Source organism: Balaenoptera physalus, assembly GCF_965194825.1.
Source record: "Balaenoptera physalus genome assembly, chromosome: 5".
In the NCBI taxonomy this organism is placed as follows: domain Eukaryota; kingdom Metazoa; phylum Chordata; class Mammalia; order Artiodactyla; family Balaenopteridae; genus Balaenoptera; species Balaenoptera physalus.
Genome location: NC_138884.1, coordinates 81,589,583 through 81,612,354, shown reverse-complemented (window position 1 = coordinate 81,612,354; position 22,772 = coordinate 81,589,583). Strand labels below are relative to the sequence as shown.

The 22,772-nt window shown below is 37.3% G+C and overlaps 1 protein-coding gene and 1 long non-coding RNA gene across 5 annotated transcripts in view; both read left to right on the top strand.

Moving 5' to 3' along the window:
* Positions 1 to 22,772, top strand: part of LOC309661997 (uncharacterized protein) — a 515,569-nt gene that overhangs the window by 364,926 nt on the left and 127,871 nt on the right. The gene's annotated exons all lie outside the window — the stretch shown is intronic.
* The window catches only part of LOC309662015, a 181,728-nt gene that overhangs the window by 59,286 nt on the left and 99,670 nt on the right, over positions 1 to 22,772 (top strand). The window lies entirely within an intron of this gene.

Sequence of the window (22,772 nt, the reverse complement as noted above, 5' to 3'; positions counted from 1 at the left end):
AAAGCAGCAAGGGAAAAACAACAAATAACACACAAGGGAATCCCCATAAGGTTAACAGCTGATCTTTCAGCCAAAACTTTGCAAGCAGAAGGGAGTGGCAGGACATATTTAAAGTGATGAAAGGGAAGAACCAACAACCAAGATTACCCAGCAAGGATCTCATTCAGATTTGATGAAGAAATTAAAACCTTTACCAACAAGCAAAAGGTAAGAGAATTCAGCACCACCAACCCAACTTTACAACAAATGCTAAAGGAACTTCTCTAGGCAGGAAACACAAGAGAAGGAAAATACCTACAATAACAAACCCAAAACAATTAAGAAAATGGTAATAGGAACATACATATTGATAACTACCTTAAATGTAAATGGATTAAATGCTCCAACCAAAAGACACAGACTGGCTGAATGGATACAAAAACAAGACCCATATATATGCTGTCTACAAGAGACCCACTTCAGACCTAGGGACACATACAGACTGAAAGAGAGGGGATGGAAAAAGATATTCCATGCAAATGGAAATCAAAAGAAAGCTGAAATAGCAATTCTCATATGAGACAAAATAGACTTTAATTACAAGAAACAAAGAAGGGCACTACATAATGATCAAGGGATCAATCCAAGAAGAAGATATAACAATTGTGAATCTTTATGCACCCAACACAGGAGCACCTCAACACATAAGGCAAATACTAACAGCCATAAAAGGGGAAATCGACAGTAACACAATCATAGTAGGGGACTTTAACACCCCACTTTCACCAATGGACAGATCATCCAAAATGAAAATAAATAAGGAAACACAAGCTTTAAATGACACATTAAACAAGATGGACTTAATTGATATATATAGGACATTCCATCCAAAAACAAGAGAATACACTTTCTTCTCAAGTACTCATGGAATATTCTTCAGGACAGATCATATCTTGGGTCACAAATCAAGCCTTGGTAAATTTAAGAAAATTGAAATGGTATCAAGTATCTTTTCTGACCACAACGCTATGAGACTAGATATCAATTACAGGAAAAAATCTGTAAAAAATACAAACACATGGAGGCTAAACAATACACTACTAAATAACCAAGAGATCACTAAAGAAATCAAAAAGGAAATAAAAAAATACCTAGAAACAAAGGACAATGAAAACCCGATGACCGAAAACCTATGGGATGCAGCAAAAGCAGTTCTAAAAGGGAAGGTTATAGCAATACAAGCCTACCTCAAGAAACAAGAAAAATCTCAAATAAACAACCTAACCTTACACCTAAAGCAATTAGAGAAAGCAGAACAAAAAACCCCCAAAGTTAGCAGAAGGAAAGAAATTGTAAAGATCAGATCAGAAATAAATGGAAAAGAAATGAAGGAAACAATAGCAAAGATCAATAAAACTAAAAGCTGGTCCTTTGAGAAGATAGATAAAATTGATAAACCATTAGCCAGACTAATCAAGAAAAAAAAGGGAGAAGACTCAAATCAATAGAATTAGAAATGAAAAAGGAGAAGTAACAACTGACACTGCAGAAATACAAAGGATCATGAGAGATTACTACAAGCAACTATATGCTAATAAAATGGACAACCTGGAAGAAATGGACAAATTCTTAGAAAAGCACAACCTTCCGAGACTGAACCAGGAAGAAATAGAAAATATAAACAGACCAATCACAAGCACTGAAGTTGAGACTCTGATTAAAAATCTTCCAACAAACAAAAGCCCAGGACCAGATGGCTTCACAGATGAATTCTATTAAACATTTAGAGAAGAGCTAACACCTATCCTTCTGAAACTCTTCCAAAACACTGCAGAGGGAGGAACACTCACAAACTCATTCTACAAGGCCACCGTTATCCTGATACCAACACCAGACAAAGATATCACAGAAAAAGAAAATTACAGGCCAATATCACTGATGAACACAGACATAAAATCCTCAACAAAATACTAGCAAACCAAATCCAACAACACATTAAAAGGATCATAGACCATGATCAAGTGGGATTTATCCCAGGGATGCAGGGATTCTTCAATATATGCAAATCAATCAATGTGATACACCATATTAACAAATTGAAGAATAAAAACCATATGATCATCTCAATAGATGCAGAAAAAGCTTTTGACAACCCTCAGAATGGGAGAAAATATTTGCAAATGAAGCAACTGACAAAGGATTAATCTCCAAAATTACAAGCAGTTCATGCAGCTCAATATCAATAAAACAACCCAATCCAAAAATGGGCAGAAGACCTAAATAGACATTTCTCCAAAGAAGATATACAGATTCCCAAGAAACACGTGAAAGGATGCTCAACATCACTAATCATTAGAGAAATGCAAATAAAAACTACAATGAGGTATCATCTCACACCAGTCAGAATGGCCATCATCAAAAATCTACAAACAATAAATGCTGGAGAGGGTGTGGAGAAAAGGGAACCCTCTTGCACTGTTGGTGGGAATGTAAATTGATACAGCCACTATGGAGAACAGTATGGAGGTTCCTTAAAAAACTAAAAATAGAACTACCATATGACCCAGCAATCCCACTACTGGGCATATACCCTGAGAAAACCATAATTAAAAAAGAGTCATGTACCACAATGTTCATTGCAGCTGTATTTACAATAGCCAGGACATGGAAGCAACCTAAGTGTCCATCAACAGATGAATGGATAAAGAAGATGTGGCACATATATACAATGGAATATTACTCAGCCAAAAAAAGAAACAAAACTGAGTTATTTGTAGTGAGGAGGGTGGACCTAGAGTCTGTTATACAGAGTGAAGTAAGTCAGAAAGAGAAAAACAAATACTGTATGCTAACACACATATATGGAATCTAAAAAAATAAATAAATAAATGGTTCTGAAGAACCTAGGGGCAGGACAGGAATAAAGACGCAGAGGTAGAGAATGGACTTCAGGACACGGGGAGGGGGAAGGGTAAGCTGTGACAAAGTGAGAGAGTGGCATAGACATATATACACTACCAAATGTGAAACAGCTAGTGGGAAGCAGCTGCATAGCACAGGGAGATCAGCTCGGTGCTTTGTGACAACCTAGAGGGGTGGGATAGGGAAGGTGGGAGGGAGGGAGACACAAGAGGGAGGAGATATGGGGATATATGTATATATATAGCTGATTCACTTTGTTATACAGCAGAAACTAACACACCATTGTAAAGCAGTTATACTCCATTAAAGATGTTAAAAAAACCCCAAAACTATGTGAGGATGTTCTTAGGTATGTTATAGAGTGGGGCAGTGCAAGTGATGATAATTTTCATTGAATGACATGTTCTCTTCCATCTTCTGACTACTGTCAAGTAATTTAATCCTTCTGAGGGAAAGGCCCATTAGAGGAGAGCAGAAGGAGCATCAGAAAGAAAGTGGTGATTCATTAGTTCTTCTATAAAACAAACTCATAACAAGACTCTGTGCTTTAGCTAGCTGTGTATTTATCTAAGAATTGGAATTAATAAATGAGATAAGTGCCAAGGTGTCACATTTTAAGATCTACTCTTTAAGTGAAAAATGATATTGGATTTTTTTTGTTTTTGACAGACAGTAAGTCTGATTAGGTTAATTTACTAGACAATGAGAGTTGAGCTTGCCAATTAAGTTATGTATTATACATTTTCTGCAAATTGAATGACCTAAATTTGTAACTGCAAGGCTTTGATATTAACATACTTCAAGTGCATAAAGAGATTAAAATGTTTCATTTCATTTTATATGACACTGGTAGAGGTGCATTAAAATTAATTAATATTTTGGTATTTTTCTAATTCCTTTTTATTGACTTTATAATAAAGTGTTTCCAAGTTAAAGAGTAACATATATAAATAATACATGTTTGAAAAGTCTTGGTAAAATATTTTTCATATATGTATTAGTTTCCTGTTGTACAAGAAACTACCACAAAGTTAGTGGCTTAAAAACACACTCACTTATTACTTCACAGTTTCTGTGGGTTGGAAATTTGGGCATAGTCTAGCTGGGTTCTCTGCTAAGGATCTCAGAAAGCTGCAAGCAGGGAGTTTACAGGGGTTACAAACTCATCTGAGGCTTATTTAAAGTCCTTTTCCAAACTCATTAGTTGTTGGAAACATGAATTTCCTTGTAGTTGTGTGACTGAGATACTGATTTTCTTGTTAGCTGTAGATCAGAACCACTCTCAGCTCCTAAATGCCACCCTCTGGTCCTTGACATGTGGGGCTTGTCTCTCAAAATGTGGCAGCTCACTTCTTGAAGGCCAGCAGGAGAATTTTTTTCCATGCAGGACTCAGTCCCTCTTTAAAAGCGTCTCCTGATGAAATCATACTCACCAGGGATAATCTTCATTTTTATTAATTCAAAGTCAACTAATTTGGAATCTTATTTTCATCTGCAGAATGCCTTCACCTTTGCCATTTAATGTAATCTAATAATGGGAATGAAATCCATCCTATCCACATCTTACCCATGCTCAAGAGGAAGGGAATAAACAGGGTGTATACCCCAGGAGATGGGAATCTGGCGGTTATCTTAAAATTCTGTCTACCACGGTGTATTTCCCAGAAATTAAGAAAGAAAAAATAATCTCTAATGGTATATAACAAGTTATATTGCCAGTCAGATGTCTGTAGGCATTTTTCCTTTATCTAAATCCTCACTAACTGTATTGAGAAAATGAATAGATTTGGATAAATTTTTTGTGGTAGGGCTAGTTCTCCTCTTTGTGGTTGCTCAAAAGCATGAATTGTAAATGAATCAGTTTGCCTAGAGGGTAGATCTTTTGGACTGATGCTATTTATTCTGGGCATCAAAGAATAAATATTAATTGTTAAAGATGTTTCATTTGCAATTCATAATGTAGAAATATATTGAATTGGTTTATGACATCCCTTCCAACTTCTTTCTCGTGAGATTTCCTGAACTGCAGAGGCTGGAAAACTGAAAACCACAGTCCTTAGGTTTCTTGGCAGGTAAAGATTCCAGAGTGGCTTGGAAATATTTGCACTTTGGGAAGTAGAAAGTGAGGCTGAAGCTGGACATTTCCTGTTTCTGAGGATTCTGCTGGTAAGCAGTTTTGTGGAGACATTTATTTTATTATTTAATAATGTATTTGTTTATTGGGTAGGACAATTAACGGAGGTACCAGTGTCCAGCCTGTAGCATCACAGGCATCAAGAGGTCTGAGTGGAACCTCCACTTTGATCATATCCTTATAGCATGGTTTTGAAACTGATGGCAGCAGTAGCAGCTTCTCAGTCATGGAAGGGACTTTCTTTTTTTTTTTTTTTTATAAATTTATTTATTTATTTATTTATTTATTTATTTATTTATTTATTTATTTATTTATGGCTGTGTTGGGTCTTCGTTTCTGTGCGAGGGCTTTCTCTAGTTGTGGCAAGCGGGGGCCACTCTTCACCGCGATGCGCGGGCCTCTCACTGTCGCGGCCTCTCTTGTTGCGGAGCACAGGCTCCAGACGCGCAGGCTCAGTAGTTGTGGCTCACGGGCCCAGCCACTCCGCGGCATGTGGGATCCTCCCAGACCAGGGCTCGAACCCGTGTCCCCTGCATTGGCAGGCAGATTCTCAACCACTGCGCCACCAGGGAAGCCCGAAGGGACTTTCTAATTACAGCGTTGGTGTGTGGATGGAGAAGAAACCGCTCTAGGACTACCCTCTCCATTCAGTGGGTGGCTTCCTGATTACAGAAGAGGTAGCCCCTTTGGTGCTCATTCTCTGTTGTGGCTCTGGGAGTCTTTCCTAAAAGGACAATCTTGATTCTGTTTTTTCAGCATTCTCAGTGATTCTGTAAACCATCTTTCTTGGCTTTAGCCAGCTAGAATGTATTTTCTCTATTACTAAACATTGCCCAGTACAGGTAGCGCTTCCTTACTTTTCCTAATCCTCTCCATTTCCAGAGAGAGAGTCACACTGCTGTACAGAACAATCATTTTAGTTGCTTTCTTACACCTATCAGACCCTTTGAATGTGAATGGGACGATTCTACTCCTTACTGATGCTCTTCTTTCAATGTGAGTTGAAAATGACGCCTTACAGTGTGGACCTAATTATATTTGTACCCAAGGGTATTTGTTCTCAAAGCCAATTGGTGGAAAGGAAGAGGATACCTTGTTCCTAAAGTTCAATAGCTCATAAAAAATAATCAAAAGAAATCTCACAGATAGTCCATAAAGCTTGCATTATTGCCAGTTATAGGTTCACCAGGAGTTTTCAAATTTAATGACCATTTTTATAGTTAAAATACATAGGTTAAATTGTCCTTTTGCCCATGGGAGTTTTCCCTGCAGGCAAATTAAATTTCTTCTCTTCTTTTCCTAGCTGCTACTTTTCAAGTTTAGTTCCATAGAACTCCCAAGATTCCTTTAAAAAGAATGGATTATCATAGTGTTTAAGAAATAAAGTTGAATCGTGGTTTCTTTTTATTTTGACAGTGGTAACATCCTTTTCTGCAGCCAAAGTCTATACTAGAGAAAATGTACTCAGTGTAGCAGAAGACACATTTGGGTTTAATACAGCAAGGACTTCTTGGCAGAAAGGCTGTTTTGGCATGGTGCCTATCTTAATGTCATGTCGCGCACACAGCATGATTTAGTCCTCAGAAATATCCAGTGTTTGAATTTTGATAAAGTTCTGGATGATTGGTTGAATTTTTTACCTCTTACCTTAAAATGTATTTTGTTCAACCATATCTTGTATCTGCCAGCAATGCCCTTTGTGTTTCCCCTTATCACAGAACTCATTACTCTTGTAATCCTTGATGTAATATCTGTATTTGCCACTAAGTTCTATGAGGTTCGGACTTTTTCACATCAGTTTTATGTGCCACTGTTTCTCTAGCTCATCACACTAAATGAATGACTGAAGAGATGTGTAAAAAAGTCTCCTAAGTTTATTTAAACCTAGAGTGGTAGAACATAAATGCTGTGGAAATTTTAATACCTTATATGAAATTAAAGTGATTTAAATTCATCTTCTATTTTATTTATCAAATAATTAGTTAGCACTTATCATGTGTTAGGCACAATTGTATGTAAAATTCAGTATTTGCTTATTTTATCCTCAAATATCCCTTTTAGGAAAGTGCTATTATTAACCTCCAACACACTAGGAAATTGAAGCAAGTAAAAGTTTGTCAAAGTCACTCAGGAAGAAAGGGGCTGAGTCAGGATTCAGATCCAGTCAGCCTGGGCCCAGTTTCCTAACCACTACAGGGGCCAACTTCCGAACTTTGACTATCTTTGATTGTAATGCTTGGGAGATAAGTGGTGGGAATAAAAAACCCAACTGCGCCATTAATCTACATTTTATTAATTTATGGTAAATAATTAATGGTTTATGGCACATTTTCTGAAACTATTATAAACAAATATGCCAATGAGAATCTGCCTGAGAATCCAGCAACAATAATAACCAGTTATCACTTTCTGAAAATTCATTTGAGTTTTCAAAAAGAGGCAAGAACAAAAGAAGTTAAAAAATATTCAGGTGGAGAACTTATCTGTTGGTAGTTTTATCTTCACAGTCTGTTTCCTCTCCCTATTTGATTCTACTACTCCCTTCTTATTCAGATTCTCCCACTGATGAAAACTGAGGTGGGAGGACTCTTGGTGGGGACTGTACTGACAGTAATGTGAAGCAGTAATTATAGACTCTGGAGTTTTTTGAAATGGCTTGTACTAGGAAAGAATCCTAAAGTATTAACACTGACTTAAATATTCCCTCTTATAAAGCACTGGACCAGAAGTACATGTTTAGGCACATAACAGGTGCTTCTCATTATGTAAGAGTGTCTATCACTGTCTTTTAAATAGTGTGGCAAATCATTCAGCACTTTTAAAAAGCTGAGGAAAAGTTGCCTGATTTGCTAGAGCATGAATGCGATAGAAGTGATAAAGCCTGTTACACATATAAGATATGATTACTCTCAGATCATTGAACTCAGTATCTGAAAGCTTAGCATGGATATAAAACTGACTTTTTCATCTGCTTCTGAGAGTAGAACTCAATCCTATTGCCCACCCTCACCTTCATAGCAACTCAGAAAATACCAGTAATGTATCCTTCTATGCACAGAGATATGACTTTTCTACAAACCTCCTGAACACTCATGTCTATACTTGTCCTATTACAACATTAATCACAATATATTGTAATGTTCTCTTTACTTGTCCCTATTCTTCATTAGTCTGGAAGGTCCTTGAGAGCACAGACTATGTCATTTTCTCCCAAAAGAGCTAGAATGCCTCTTGATACAGAGTAACCATTTGATAACACTGGTTGACTAAGCAGAGGGTCATCCTGTTTATTTCCTGTCGGTTTCCTATTGCAGCTATAACAAATTGCCACTACTTAGTGATACAGAAAAATGCAAATTAATTATTTACAATTCCGTAGGTCAGAAGTCAAACATGGATCTTACTGGGCTAAAATTAAGAGGTCAATGGGGCTGTATTTTTAAAAAATTTTTATTTGAGTATAGTTGTTTCACAATGTTGTGTTAGTTTCAGGTGTACAGCATAGTAAAACAGTTATACATATACATATATCCACTCATTTTTAGATTCTTTTCCCATATAAGTCATTACAGAGTACTGAGTAGAGTTCCCTGTGCTATACAGTAGGTCCTTATTAGTTATCTATTTTGTGTATAGTAGTGTGTATATGTCAATCCCAATCTCCCAATTTATCCCTCGCTCCCCCCTTCCCCCCGATAACCATAAGTTTGTTTTCTACATCTGTGACTCTATTTCTGTTTTGTAAGTTCCTTTATACCATTTTTTTAAAGATTCTACATATAAGCGATATCATGATATTCGTCTTTATCTGACTTACTTCACTCAGTATGACAATCTCTGGGTCCATTCATGTCTTTGCAAATGGCACTATTCCTTTTTATGGCTGAGTAATATTCCATTGTATATTTGTACCACATCTTCTTTATCCATTCCTCTGTTGATGGACATTTAGGTTGCTTCCATGTCTTGGCTATTGTAAATAGCATTGCAATGAACATTGGGTTGCATGTGTCTTTTCAGATTATGGTTTTCTCCAGATATATGCACAGGAATTCCTTCTGGAGGATCTAGGGGGGAGTTCATTTCTTTGCTTTTCCTAGCTTCTAGGGACCACCCACATTCCTTGGTTCATGGCCCCTTCCTCTATCTCCAAAGTCAAGTGTGTAGCATCTTTGGCCAGTATTTTATAGTCATCTCCCTCTGGTTTCTTCTTCTGCTTTCTTGTTCCACTTTTAAGGACTCCTGTAATTACTTCGGGCCCACCTGCATATCCAGGATAATATCCCTATTTTAAGGTCAGCTGATTAATAACTTTAATTTCATCTGCAACCTTAATTTAACTGTGCCATGTAATATAACATATTCGTATATTCCAGAATTAGGATGTAGGCATCTCTGGAGAGCAGGGGCATTATTCTACCTACCACACTTCCTATATTCTATTCCAAAGTCAGCTACATAGCTGACTTGATAGTAAGAGCAGAATGGAAGGTATGGAATATGGCTCATGCAATGTCCATTCTAACCTCCAACCTTCTATATGTTTCTTTCTGTATTGTAGAAGCTGGACTGCTAGAACTCTATATCCCAAGCTCCTTTGCAGCTAGTTTTCCAGGTGTGATTTAGGTCTGAGAATCAGATGCACTGCAGGGAAACTTGAATTTCATAATGAGGGAAATAGGAAAGAAGAAGGGACAAGCAAGGCATCCATTTTTCTGGTGCATGATGTGGCAGAGGAATTCATAGGTCTGCATCCACTGCTTCCGTGATTTGGTAGCTTTCTACAGTCATGATGGCATTTACTGAACTATGGCAGAGGCAGTGTGGTGCTAAGTTTACCAGTTTTCTGATTTGGTAAGTATAGTTTTCCTGGGCAGGGGCAGAATGCCTCTGAGGGCTTGATGGTTTCCTGGCAAGCTCCTTAAGCACTTGCTGCCCATTTTTAAGCAATGTGCTGTATGGGGAGACTGTATTCCATCAATTCTAAATATATTTTCCCTGTCAGTATGTTTATCATTCTTAGTAGTACATGAGATAATGACGTGTCTTATAGTCAATCCTGTCAGTTATGTGAAATATTGTACATTTCTTTCTGGAGGAACCATCGAGCATGGTTTCTGCGACTCAATCCTGTCTGATACAGGTAGTCATTGTTTTAGTCTAAGGTCAGTAGTTTATAACAATGAAAATGAGTATCTAACCTTTAAAATTCAACTCTAAGATGCAGAAAAACATACAATTTGCTGGTTTCTCTTGTAATCTCTGTGTTTTGACCAGCAAGGACAAAAATGGACTTCCGTTCAGACAAACAATACAGCTGCAAATTAGTTGCCACATAAGAGGATATATTTAACAAGGATACTTATCATAATTTACTTTTAGGCATTAAAACATATCAACCTGGATTCCCTGAGGAGTAAATAATTCTGATTATTAGACTTTCACAAATTGATATTTTTAAAAGTTGCAATTTATTACATGCCAGAGATTTTGTTAGGTTATCCAAATCTCATTGCCTATTCTCTACTCTGTACTATTATATAGGAAACATCAAGACAATTTTAGGGAAGCAGGCATAATGTTGGAAAAATAATTTATTTTTTGCCTCAACTTTCAATATTAATGTATATATTCAACTTTTAAACAAAAGTATTCAGATTCAGAATATGATGACATAACCCACTATAAAACATTCAAACTTGTGCTAACAATAAAGATGCAATTGTAATTTTACTTGTGTGCTCTTAAAAGTCAAACATTAAAAGCAACTTGACATACCAGTTAGTTGATGTTTAACCCTTTACAATTCAGGCCTTAATTCCATTTTGATAGAAATGTTTCTAAAATGTCTTCTATGCCTCCTTCTTATTTTAAACTGTATCAAACTTTTCTTGTGATACATGCTTATGCTATGATTGTCAAGAACTGCGACCGGGTGCAGATCTAGGTGGGATAGGATGGATTACTGTTGGGGCATATACAACCATGTTGGCTCTGAAGCTCTTCTTGGAAAAGAATTCCAGTGCTAGCTTACTGTTGTTCTCATATCTATCTTTTCTGATGAAGGTTGAGTTTAAAATTCGCAGCTTCATGACTTCCTAAGCAGAGCTCAAAAGCTGCATTTCTGTAAAAAGAAATGCGTGTGCATGAAAGGTTGAAGCAGAAAATGATCATTGAGTAGGAAATTATTTTATTATAACCTCTTCTTATCAGTGTCCTTTGACTCATCTGCACAAGTTTCAACACTATTATTTCTGTATCACTAACACCAATCAGAGTGCACTCTGGGTTTTCTGTCTTGTTGCCTTATTTGTTTAGGCTGAATATTCATTATTTCAAAAATTTCTGACAACAAATTTCTGAACACCTCAGTGAAAGTGTACATATTCTTCATCTTTATTGGATAACTTCTGCTTATCTGATACCAGACTACAATTTTTGCTAAGTTTTACTTTAACGAGCAACACAGACACAAGTAAATTTATAATTGTGTCATTATCCTAAAAACAATATTGAATGTTTCCTAATGGATCTTTTGTGTGATAACATTTCACATTTAGAAGCTAAATACCACAGCTCATAGGTTGAATATATAAAATAACACTGAAAATTCAGGAATATAATGAAAAGTGTTTTTCTAAGCTTACGCCTGCTTCCTTAAAGTGTCCCAGTGTCCCATATGCAACAGAGAACTTTTTGTCCATTTTTATTGGCTTGTTTGTGGGCTTGTTATTGAATTGTAAGAGCATATTATTTTAAAAAGCTTTCTTTGCAATTAAAATGTAATTTGCTCTGCAAATACAGAATCAAAACAATCAAGTGTTATTCTGAACACACTTTTAATTCAGAATAAATTTTACATAGACTTGAGATCAGAGGTGATCTGGTAGTCACTCTGTTCACCAGGTCCATTAGACATTTTCGACCCTGAATCAATTTCATAGATTCTACCATATTCTGAATCAAACAAAACGTCACTGAAAATTTTGTAAAATTTATGCACTGGCCTCTTAAAGTCAAAAAAAATTATTCATAGGTTATTACAGCTTTTAAGCAGTCCACTTACACTAGAGTAAATGCTTTGAAAATCAGCACACGTACAAGGACTTATATGGACCTTGTTAAAACATCACTGTTTATGGGGAGCAGCTTACAGAGTTTTCTTATCCTGGGTATTGTATACTTGATTACATTTTCATCAGGTAAGATTTTCCAAGTTCATAAATTTATGGGAGAAAATCATAAATTTATGATGGGAGAAAATGGGGGATAATTATATATTTTAAGTTGGGATTTTACATACCTACAAACAAAATTAGTTGAAAATGACTGAACCAACAGTATAGATGAAATAATTTTTTATACAATTGAGTATAAATATATTTAGCAACTATTAGGACTATATGAGGGTTATTATGTGAGTTATTCAATCTTAATATTTAAGTAACTTGCATGAACAGTATAGTTGACAGGGTAATCTATCTCAGGTTCTAGGAATCCGCTTCACTATCAAATATATTTATTTGTAATATGCTGGATTGATGTGGGATGCTGCTTTCTAGTTTCAGAGCTTATATTTTTAAGACTGGCCTAGAAATGCGTCTTAAATTCAGAAATAATTTTCTAATCATGAATTTCCTTATGGGAAATTCCATTATATGCAACTTGACTTCTGTATGTATTTTGAGAAATGTAATAATTTGTGTTCCAATATATTTGAAACATAAGTTGCTGCTATTGTAAATAATTTTCAAGTCTTGTTATTGGAATATAAAGAAGTCAATTAGAAAAGTTAAATATGAAATTAAGAAGTATTGGCATTAAAAATGGGAATTAAATAGGGTGGAGATATGTGCCATACTTGCTGAAAAGAGGTAGAGGCAACTGAGAGAAAGTAAACCTGAGCCTTAGGCTTGAATTGTTGCCTCATGTTGCCAAGGGGAAACCAACATCTGCTTAAAATGAACTACTTGTTCTGTGCTGGGATTAAAAATTTCTATGGGTGCAGTTAAAGTCTCTAACCTTGTGGAAATTGAGAATTAATTAGATTTGCTGAGTAGTTTAAACAAAGGATGCTCAGCATTTTCTTATATTTCTTGCATTTGAGTCTTCTGTGGGCCAGAAGTTGGATCAAGGAGATAGTTATCCACAATCCTAAGTAATAAGATTGGTAATGCTTTAAAATAATTCATTGTGACTGCCACATAACAGGCATGCTTATCACAATATATCTGAGATGTTCCCAAATATCCAGTTTTAGATTCATTCATTAGGTCTAATTCCATTTATAAATTTAACATTTGAAAGAATGCTAATATTTCTAAAAAGATTGCTCAGCCTTATTAAGATTAAATTGTCTTTTGCTGACAAAGTTTTTACCACAAGAATGTCAGAAACAGCAAAATTTTGCTTAAGACCTACATATTCATTGGTTTAAGGTGACATGATAGACATATCAACATACTTTCAGGTTCAGGGTAGAGGTAAAATATTCAATTTCTTACCACTAATATTGTTTTTGAGTGAATCTGTACTCCCTGATATTTACTCCATTTTTGGAATTCAGACCTATCATCACTGATATAAAAAACATTTGGAGCTTCAAGATGGCAGAAGAGTAAGACACGGAGATCACCTTCCTTCCCACAAATACATCAGAAATACATCTACATGTGGAACAACTCCTACAGAACACCTACTGAACGCTGGCAGAAGACCTCAGACCTCCCAAAAGGCAAGAAACTCCCCACGTACCTGGGTAGGGCAAAAGAAAAAAGAAAAACCAGAGACAAAGAATAGGGACGGGACCTGCACCAGTGGGAGGGAGCTGTGAAGGAGGAAAGGTTTACACACACTAGGAAGCCCTTTCGTGGGCGGAGACTGCGGGTGGTGGAGGGGGCGAGCTTCGGAGCCACGGAGGAGAGCGCAGCAACAGGGGTGCGGAGGGCAAAGCGGAGAGATTCCCGCACAGAGGATCGGAGCCGACCAGCACTCAGCAGCCCAAGAGGCTTGTCTGCTCACCTGCCGGGGCGGGCGGGGGCTGGGAGCTGAGGCTTGGGCTTCGGTCGGATCGCAGGGAGAGGACTGGGGTTGGCAGCGTGAACACAGCCTGAAGGGGGCTAGTGCACCACAGCTAGCCGGGAGGGAGTCCGGGAAAAGGTCTGCAGCTGCCTAAGAGGCAAGAGACCATTGTTTCAGGGTGTGCAAGGAGAGGGGATTCAGAGCACCACCTAAACAAGCTCCAGAGACGGGCGCGAGCCGCGGCTATCAGCGCGGACCCCAGAGACGGGCAGGAGACGCTAGGGCTGCTGCGGCCGCCACCAAGAAGCCTGTGTGCAAGCACAGGTCACTCTCCACACCGCCCCTCCCGGGAGCCTGTGCAGCCCGCCACGGCCAGGGTCCCGTGATCCAGGGACAACTTCCCTGGGAGAACGCACTGCGCGCCTCAGGCTGGTGCAACGTCACAGTGGCCTCTGCCGCCCGCAGGCTCGCCCCGCCTCCGTACCCCGCCCTCCCCCCCGCCTGAGTGAGCCAGAGCCCCCGATTCAGCTGCTTCTTTAACCCCGTCCTGTCTGAGCCAAGAACAGACGCCCTCAGGCGACCTACATGCAGAGGCGGGTCCAAATACAAAGCTGAACCCCGGGAGATGTGTGAACAAAGAACAGAAAGGGAAATCTCTCCCAGCAGCCTCAGGAGCAGTGGATTAAATCTCCACAGTCAACTTGATGTGCCTGCATCTGTGGAATACCTGAATAGACAACGAATCATCCCAAATTGAGGAGGTGGACTTTGGGAGCAATGATATATATATATGTTTTCCCTTTTTCTCTTTTTGTGAGTGTGTATGTGTATGCTTCTGTATGTGAGTTTGTCTGTATAGCTTTGCTTTTACCATTTGTCCTAGGATTCTGTCTGTCCTGTTTTTTTTTTTTGTTTTGTTTTTTTTAGTATAGTTTTTAGCCCTTGTTATCATTGGTGGCTTTGTTTTTTGGTTTGGTTCCTCTCTTCTTTCTTTTTCTTTTTATTGCTTAAAAAATTTTTTTTAATAATTATTTTTTATTTTAATAACTTTATTTTATTTTACTTTATTTTATTTTATTTTATCTTCTTCTTTCTTTCTTTCTTTTTTTTCTCCCTTTTATTCTGAGCCGTGTGGATGACAGGCTCTTGGTGCTCCAGCCAGGCATCAGGGCTGTGCCTCTGAGGTGGGAGAGCCAAGTTCAGGACACTGGTCCACAAGAAACCTCCCAGCTCCATGTAATATCAAACGGCAGAAATCTCCCAGAGATCTCCATCTCAATGCCAAGACCCAGCTATACTCAACAACCAGCAAGCTACAGGGCTGGATACCCTATGCCAAACAACTAGCAAGACAGGAACACAACCCCATCCATTAGCAGAGAGGCTGCCTAAAATCATAATAAGGCAACAGAAACCCCAAAACACACCACCAGACGTGGATCTACCCACCAGAAAGACAAGATCCAGGATCATCCACCAGAACACAGGCACTAGTCCCCTCCACCAGGAAGCCTACACAACCCACTGAACCAAACTTAGCCACTGGGGGCAGACACCAAAAACAATGGGAACTAGGAACCTGCAGCCTGTGAAAAGGAGACCCCAAACAGTAAGTTAAGCAAAATGAGAAGACAGAGAAACACACAGCAGATGAAGGAGCAAGGCAAAAACCCACCAGACCTAACAAATGAAGAGGAAATAGGCAGTCTACCTGAAAAAGAATTCAGAATGATAGTAAAGATGATCCAATATCTTGGAAATAGAATGGAGAAAATACAAGAAACATTTAACAAGGACCTAGAAGAACTAAAGAGCAAACAAACAGTGATGAACAACACAATAAATGAAATTAAAAATTCTCTAGAAGGGATCAATAGCAGAATAACTGAGGCAGAAGAATGGATAAGTGACCTGGAAGATAAAATAGTGGAAATAACTACTGCAGAGCAGAATAAAGAAAAAAGAATGAAAAGAATTGAGGACGGTCTCAGAGACCTCTGGGACAACATTAAACGCACCACCATTCGAATTATAGGGGTCCCAGAAGAAGAAGAGAAAACGAAAGGGACTGAGAAAATATTTAAAGATATTATAGGTGAAAACTTCCCTAATATGGGAAAGGAAATAGTTAATCAAGTGCAGGAAGCGCAGAGAGTCCCATACAGGATAAATCCAAGGAGAAACATGCCAAGACACATATTAATCAAACTATCAAAAGTTAAATACAAAGAAAAAATATTAAAAGCAGCAGGGGAAAAACAACAAATAACACACAAAGGAATACCCATAAGGTTACCCATATACCCATAAGGTTGCAGCCGAAACTCTGCAAGCCAGAAGGGAGTGGCAGGACATATTTAAAGTGATGAAGGAGAATAACCTACAACCAAGATTACTCTACCCAGCAAGGATCTCATTCAGATTTCACGGAGAAATTAAAACCTTTACAGACAGGCAAAAGCTAAGAGAATTCAGCAACACCAAATCAACTTTACAACAAATATTAAAGGTACTTCTCTAGGCAGGACACAAGAGAAGGAAAAGACCTACAATAACAAACCCAAAACAACTAACAAAATGGTCATAGGAACCTACATATCGATAATTACCTTAAATTTAAATGGATTAAATGCTCCAACCAAAAGACATAGACTGGCTGAATGGATACAAAAACAAGACCTGTATATATGCTGTCTACAAGAGACCCACTTCAGACCTAGGGACACATACAGACTGAAAGAGAGGGGATGGAAAAAGATATTCCATGTAAATGGAAATCAAAAGAAAGCTGGAGTAGCAATTCTCATATCAGACAAAATAGACTTTAAAATAAAGACTATTACAAGAGACAAAGAAGGACACTACATAATGATCAAGGGATCAATCCAAGAAGAAGATATAACAATTGTAAATATTTATGCACGCAACATAGGAGCACCTCAATACATAAGGCAAATACTAACAGCCATAAAAGGGGAAATCGACAGTAACACAATCATAGTAGGGGACTTAAACACCCCACTTTCACCAATGGACAGATCATCCAAACTGAAAATAAGTAAGGAAACACAAGCTTTAAATGATATATTAAACAAGATGAACTTAATTGATATTTATAGGACATTCCATCCAAAAACAACAGAATACACATACTTCTCAAGTGCTCATGGAACATTCTTCAGCATAGATCATATCTTGGGTCACAAATCAAGCCTTGGTAAATTTAAGAAAATTGAAATTGTATCAAGTGTCTTTTCTGACCACAACGCTATGAGACTAGATATCAATTACAGGAAAAAATCTGTAAGAAATACAAACACATGGAGGCTAAACAATACCCTACTAAATAACCAAGAGATCACTGAAGAAATCAAAGAGGAAATCAAAAAATACCTAGAAACAAGTGACAATGAAAACCCAACAACACAAAACCTATGGGATGCAGCAAAAGCAGTTCTAAGAGGGAAGTTTATAGCAATACAATCCTATCTTAGTAAACAAGAAACATCTCAAATAAACAACCTAACCTTACACCTAAAGCAATTAGAGACAGAAGAACAAAAAACCCCAAAGTTAGCAGACAGAAAGAAATCATAAAGATCAGATCAGAAATAAATGAAAAAGAAATGAAGGAAATGATAGCAAAGATCAATAAAACTAAAAGCTGGTTCTTTGAGAAGATAAAGAAAATTGATAAACCATTAGCCAGACTCATCAAGAAGAAAAGGGAGAAGACTCAAATTAATACAATTAGAAATGAAAAAGGAGAAGTAACAACTGACACTGCAGAAATACAAAGGATCATGAGAGATTACTATAAGCAACTCTATGCCAATAAAATGGACGACCTGGAAGAAATGGACAAATTCTCAGAAATGCACAACCTTCTGAGACTGAACCAGGGAGAAATAGAAAATATGAACAGACCAATCACAAGCACTGAAATTGAAACTGTGATTAAAAATCTTCCAACAAATAAACGCTCAGGACCAGATGGCTTCACAGGCGAATGCTATCAAACATTTAAAGAAGAGCTAACACCGATCCTTCTCAAACTCTTCCAAAACATAGCAGAGGGAGGAACACTCCCAAACTCATTCTACGAGGTAACCATCACCCTGATACCAAAACCAGACAAAGATGTCACAAAGAAAGAAAACTACAGGCCAATATCACTGATGAACATAGATGCAAAAATCCTCAACAAAATACTAGCAAACAGAATCCAACAGCACATTAAAAGGATCATACACTATGATCAAGTGGTGTTTATCCCAGGAATGAAAGGATTCTTCAATATACGCAAATCAATTAACATGATACACTATATTAACAAATTGAAGGAGAAGAACCATATGATCATCTCAATAGATGCAGAGAAAGCTTTTGACAAAATTCAACACCCATTTATGATAAAAACCTCTCCAGAAAGTAGGCATAGAGGGAACTTTTCTCAACATAATAAAGGCCACATATGACAAACCCACAGTCAACATCGTCCTCAATGGTGAAAAACTGAAACCATTTCCACTAAGATCAGGAACAAGACAAGGTTGCCCACTCTCACCACTATTACTCAACATAGTTTTGGAAGTTTTAGCCACAGCAATCAGAGAAGAAAAAGAAATAAAAGGAATCCAAATTGGAAAAGAAGAAGTAAAGCTGTCACTGTTTGCAGATGACATGATACTATACATAGAGAATCCTAAAGATGCTACCATAAAACTACTAGAGCTCATCAATGAATTTGGTAAAGTAGCAGGATACAAAATTAATGCACAGAAATCTCTTGCATTCCTATACACCAATGATGAAAAATCTGAAAGTGAAATTAAGAAAACACTCCCATTTAGCATTGCAACAAAAAGAATAAAATATCTAGGAATAAACCTACCTAAGGAGACAAAAGACCTGGATGCAGAAAATTATAAGACACTGATGAAAGAAATTAAAGATGATACAAATAGATGGAGAGATATACCATGTTCTTGGATTGGAAGAATCAACATTCTGAAAATGACCATACTACCCAAAGCAATCTACAGATTCAATGCAATCCCTATCAAACTACCACTGGCATTTCTCACAGAACTAGAACAAAAAATTTCACAATTTGTATGGAAACACAAAAGACCCCGAATAGCCAAAGAAATCTTGAGAAAGAAAAACAGAGCTGGAGGAATCAGACTCCCTGACTTCAGACTATACTACAAAGCTACAGTAATCAAGACAGTATGGTATGGGCACAAAAACAGAAATATGGATCAGTGGAACAGGATAGAAAGCCCAGAGATAAACCCACGCACATATGGTCACCTTATCTTTGATAAAGGAGGCAAGAATATACAATGGAGAAAAGACAGCCTCTTCAATAAGAGGCTGGGAAAACTGGACAGCTACATGTAAGAGAATGAAATTAGAACACTCCCTAACACCATACACAAAAATAAACTCAAAATGGATTAAAGACCTAAATGTAAGGCCAGACAAGATAACACTCTTAGAGGAAAACATAGGCAGAACACTCTATGACATAAATCACAGCAAGATCCTTTTTGACCCACATCCTAGAGAAATGGAAATAAAAACAAAAATAAACAAATGGGACCTAATGAAACTTCAAAGCTTTTGCACAGCAAAGGAAACCATAAACAAGATGAAAAGACAGCCCTCAGAATGGGAGAAAATATTTGCAAAAGAAGCAACTGACAAAGGATTAATCTCCAAAATTTACAAGCAGCTCATGCAGCTCAATATTAAGAAAACAAAGAACCCAATCCAAAAATGGGCAGAAGACTTAAACAGACATTTCTCCAAAGAAGATATACAGATTGCCAACAAACACATGAAAGAATGCTCAACATCATTAATCATTAGAGAAATTCAAATCGAAACTACAATGAGATATCATCTCACACCAGTTAGAATGGCCATCATCAAAAAATCTACAAGCAATAAATGCTGGAGAGGGTGTGGAGAAAAGGGAACCCTGTTGCACTGTTGGTGGGAATGTGAATTGATAGAGCCACTATGGAGAACAGTATGGAGGTTCCTTAAAAAACTAAAAATAGAACTACCATACGACCCAGCAATCCCACTACTGGGCATATACCCTGAGAAAACCATAATTCAAAAAGAGTCATGTACCAAAATGTTCATTGCAGCTCTATTTACAATAGCAGGACGTGGAAGCAACCTAAGTGTCCATCGACAGATGAATGGATAAAGAAGATGTGGCACATATATACAATGGCATATTACTCAGCCATACAAAGAAACGAAATTGAGTTATTTGTAGTTGAGGTGGATGGGCCTAGAGTCTGTGATACAGAGTCAAGTAAGTCAGAAAGAGAAAAAGAAATACCGTATGCTAACACATATATATAGAATCTAAAAAAAAAAAAAAAAAAAAGGTCATGAAGGACCTAGGGGCAAGACGGGAATAAAGACACAGACCTACTAGAGAATGGACTTGAGGATACAGGGAGGGGGAAGGGTAAGCTGGGACAAAGTGAGAGAGTGGCATGGACATATATACACTACCAAACGTAGAATAGATAGCTAGTGGGAAGCAGCTGCATAGTACAGGGAGATCAGCTCGGTGCTTTGTGACCACCTAGAGGGGTGGGATAGGGAGGGTGCGAGGGAGGGAGATGCAAGAGGGAAGAGATATGGGGACATATGTATATGTATAACTGATTCACTTTGTTATAAAGCAGAAACTAACACACCATTGTAAAGCAATTATACTCCAATAAAGATGTTAAAAAAAACACATTATATTAGATGGTGGTATAATTAATGGTATAGAATCAGCAAGTTCATAACAAAATGGTCCCTTATTACCACAAAAATATTTTCAAATTCATGGCAATTGCATACTGAAAATCTTAACTGTAACAACCCTGACTTATATGACACTGCCTTTAGCAAAATCAACATTATGTTATGTTTATTTCTTTATCTGAGTAAACATTAGGCTTGTTTGTGCTGTTATGAATTCTCCTGTGTTTTTGTTTATTTTTTTTTTATATTATGCTACTTATTCCTTTCCTGTGTCCCTCACTGATTCCACAAGTCATATATTCTCCCCTTAAGTGCTGTATATTACGCTGAATTTCAAATGAGTCATTACATCTTGGCAAGTTATGTGTCTTTGCTCTGCCAGCTTCTACCAAGAAAACTAAAATCAATGATAATTATTTGGACTTATGTATGCTCAACTGTTAAGCATTTAGAAGTGAGAGTGTGAAAATCTTTAATATAATAGATTAGATCTATTTCTATGTTATTTCTCTAATTACAGTATACATGCATGATGAGTAGAGGTATGTTTCACTATTTTCAAAGCTTTGGTGAAGACTTAAAGTAGTTTCATTAAGTCCCTATTCATAACACAAAGACCCCCCCCCCCACTTCAAGTATTCAAGCCCCAACTTCAGCATCAAGGAATATATGTTTGTCTGGATCAATTAAAAAGGGGAGGTCGAAATGGGAATTTTGAATGGGACTAAACAACATTTTGGGGCACAGATAGGTGTCACTGCTGCATATAAAATAAATTGTATAATCTTTATATGAATGAGATATTGACTGCCGTAGATGCCCGGGTATGTATATGGTATTCCTTTGAATGAGGACAGGATTAGCTGTAGAGGCTAATTCTGCTCCCATTCAACTATTGATACTGTTCTTTTGGATGAAGGCTGCTTGGTCTCTGATGCTGATGCTGGTCTCTCCGGAGTCAGCACCACAAGTCAGGGCCCTAACAATCTATCAATATTATCTGGTCTTGCTCCACTGATAGTTTCCTCCTCTTTTCAACTGGTTAAATTTTGTTTTATTATAGGTTAAAAAGAACTTAGCTTATCGTACATTCTCATTAACTTGGGCTTTATAATTGACTTCATGTTTTAAGTTCATTTAGTTCTTAGCCTATTTGGAACTATAAATCACTTTCCTGTTCAAATAATTTAGCCCTTATAAAGTCCCTTCAAGCTTATGTTTCTTCATATGAGTGTCAAGAATTTACTCTGAAAAATAAAATTAAAATAGGTGTTTTTTGCCTTATTTATGTATTTATTCACTCAGTATCAATATTAACTGAGGGCTTGCCATATTCTAAGCATTGTTTTTGGTGCTGGAGACAAATAAATTAGACAGTGGAAGCCTCTGATCTTTTAAAATGTACATTCGTGGGGTGAGATGGAGAGCAAACAAACACCTATGCAATAAAAATATGAGAAAGTAATAACTGCAATACAGAGAAGTAGAATAGGGTATTATGGTGGCATGCCTTGATAACCAGGCATGGATATCCTCAGGAAGCAAACTGTGTGCTGAAATTTGAAGGAGATTTGTATCACTCATCAACACAAGGGCATTGACCATACCGTATTCTGAATGGGTGTAAAGATGTGGAAAATGAAGGATAGAAGACAGATGAGATGTACCCTAAAGCAGTATTTCAGCAATATTTCTCTAACTTTATTTTGTATTAATATTATTGATGGCACTTTTTTTTTTTTATAGTCCAGAGTTGAGATTTCATTCATTGAATTTGGAGTGGGCCTCAATAATACAAATTTTTATCAAATCCCCAAATGGCATTTGGACTACACTTTGAGAAACCACGTATTGAAACTACCCATTGAAACAGAATGTAAATATCATAATAAGGCCCTCTGGGAGGAGGAGGGCAGGCTTACCAAGCTGA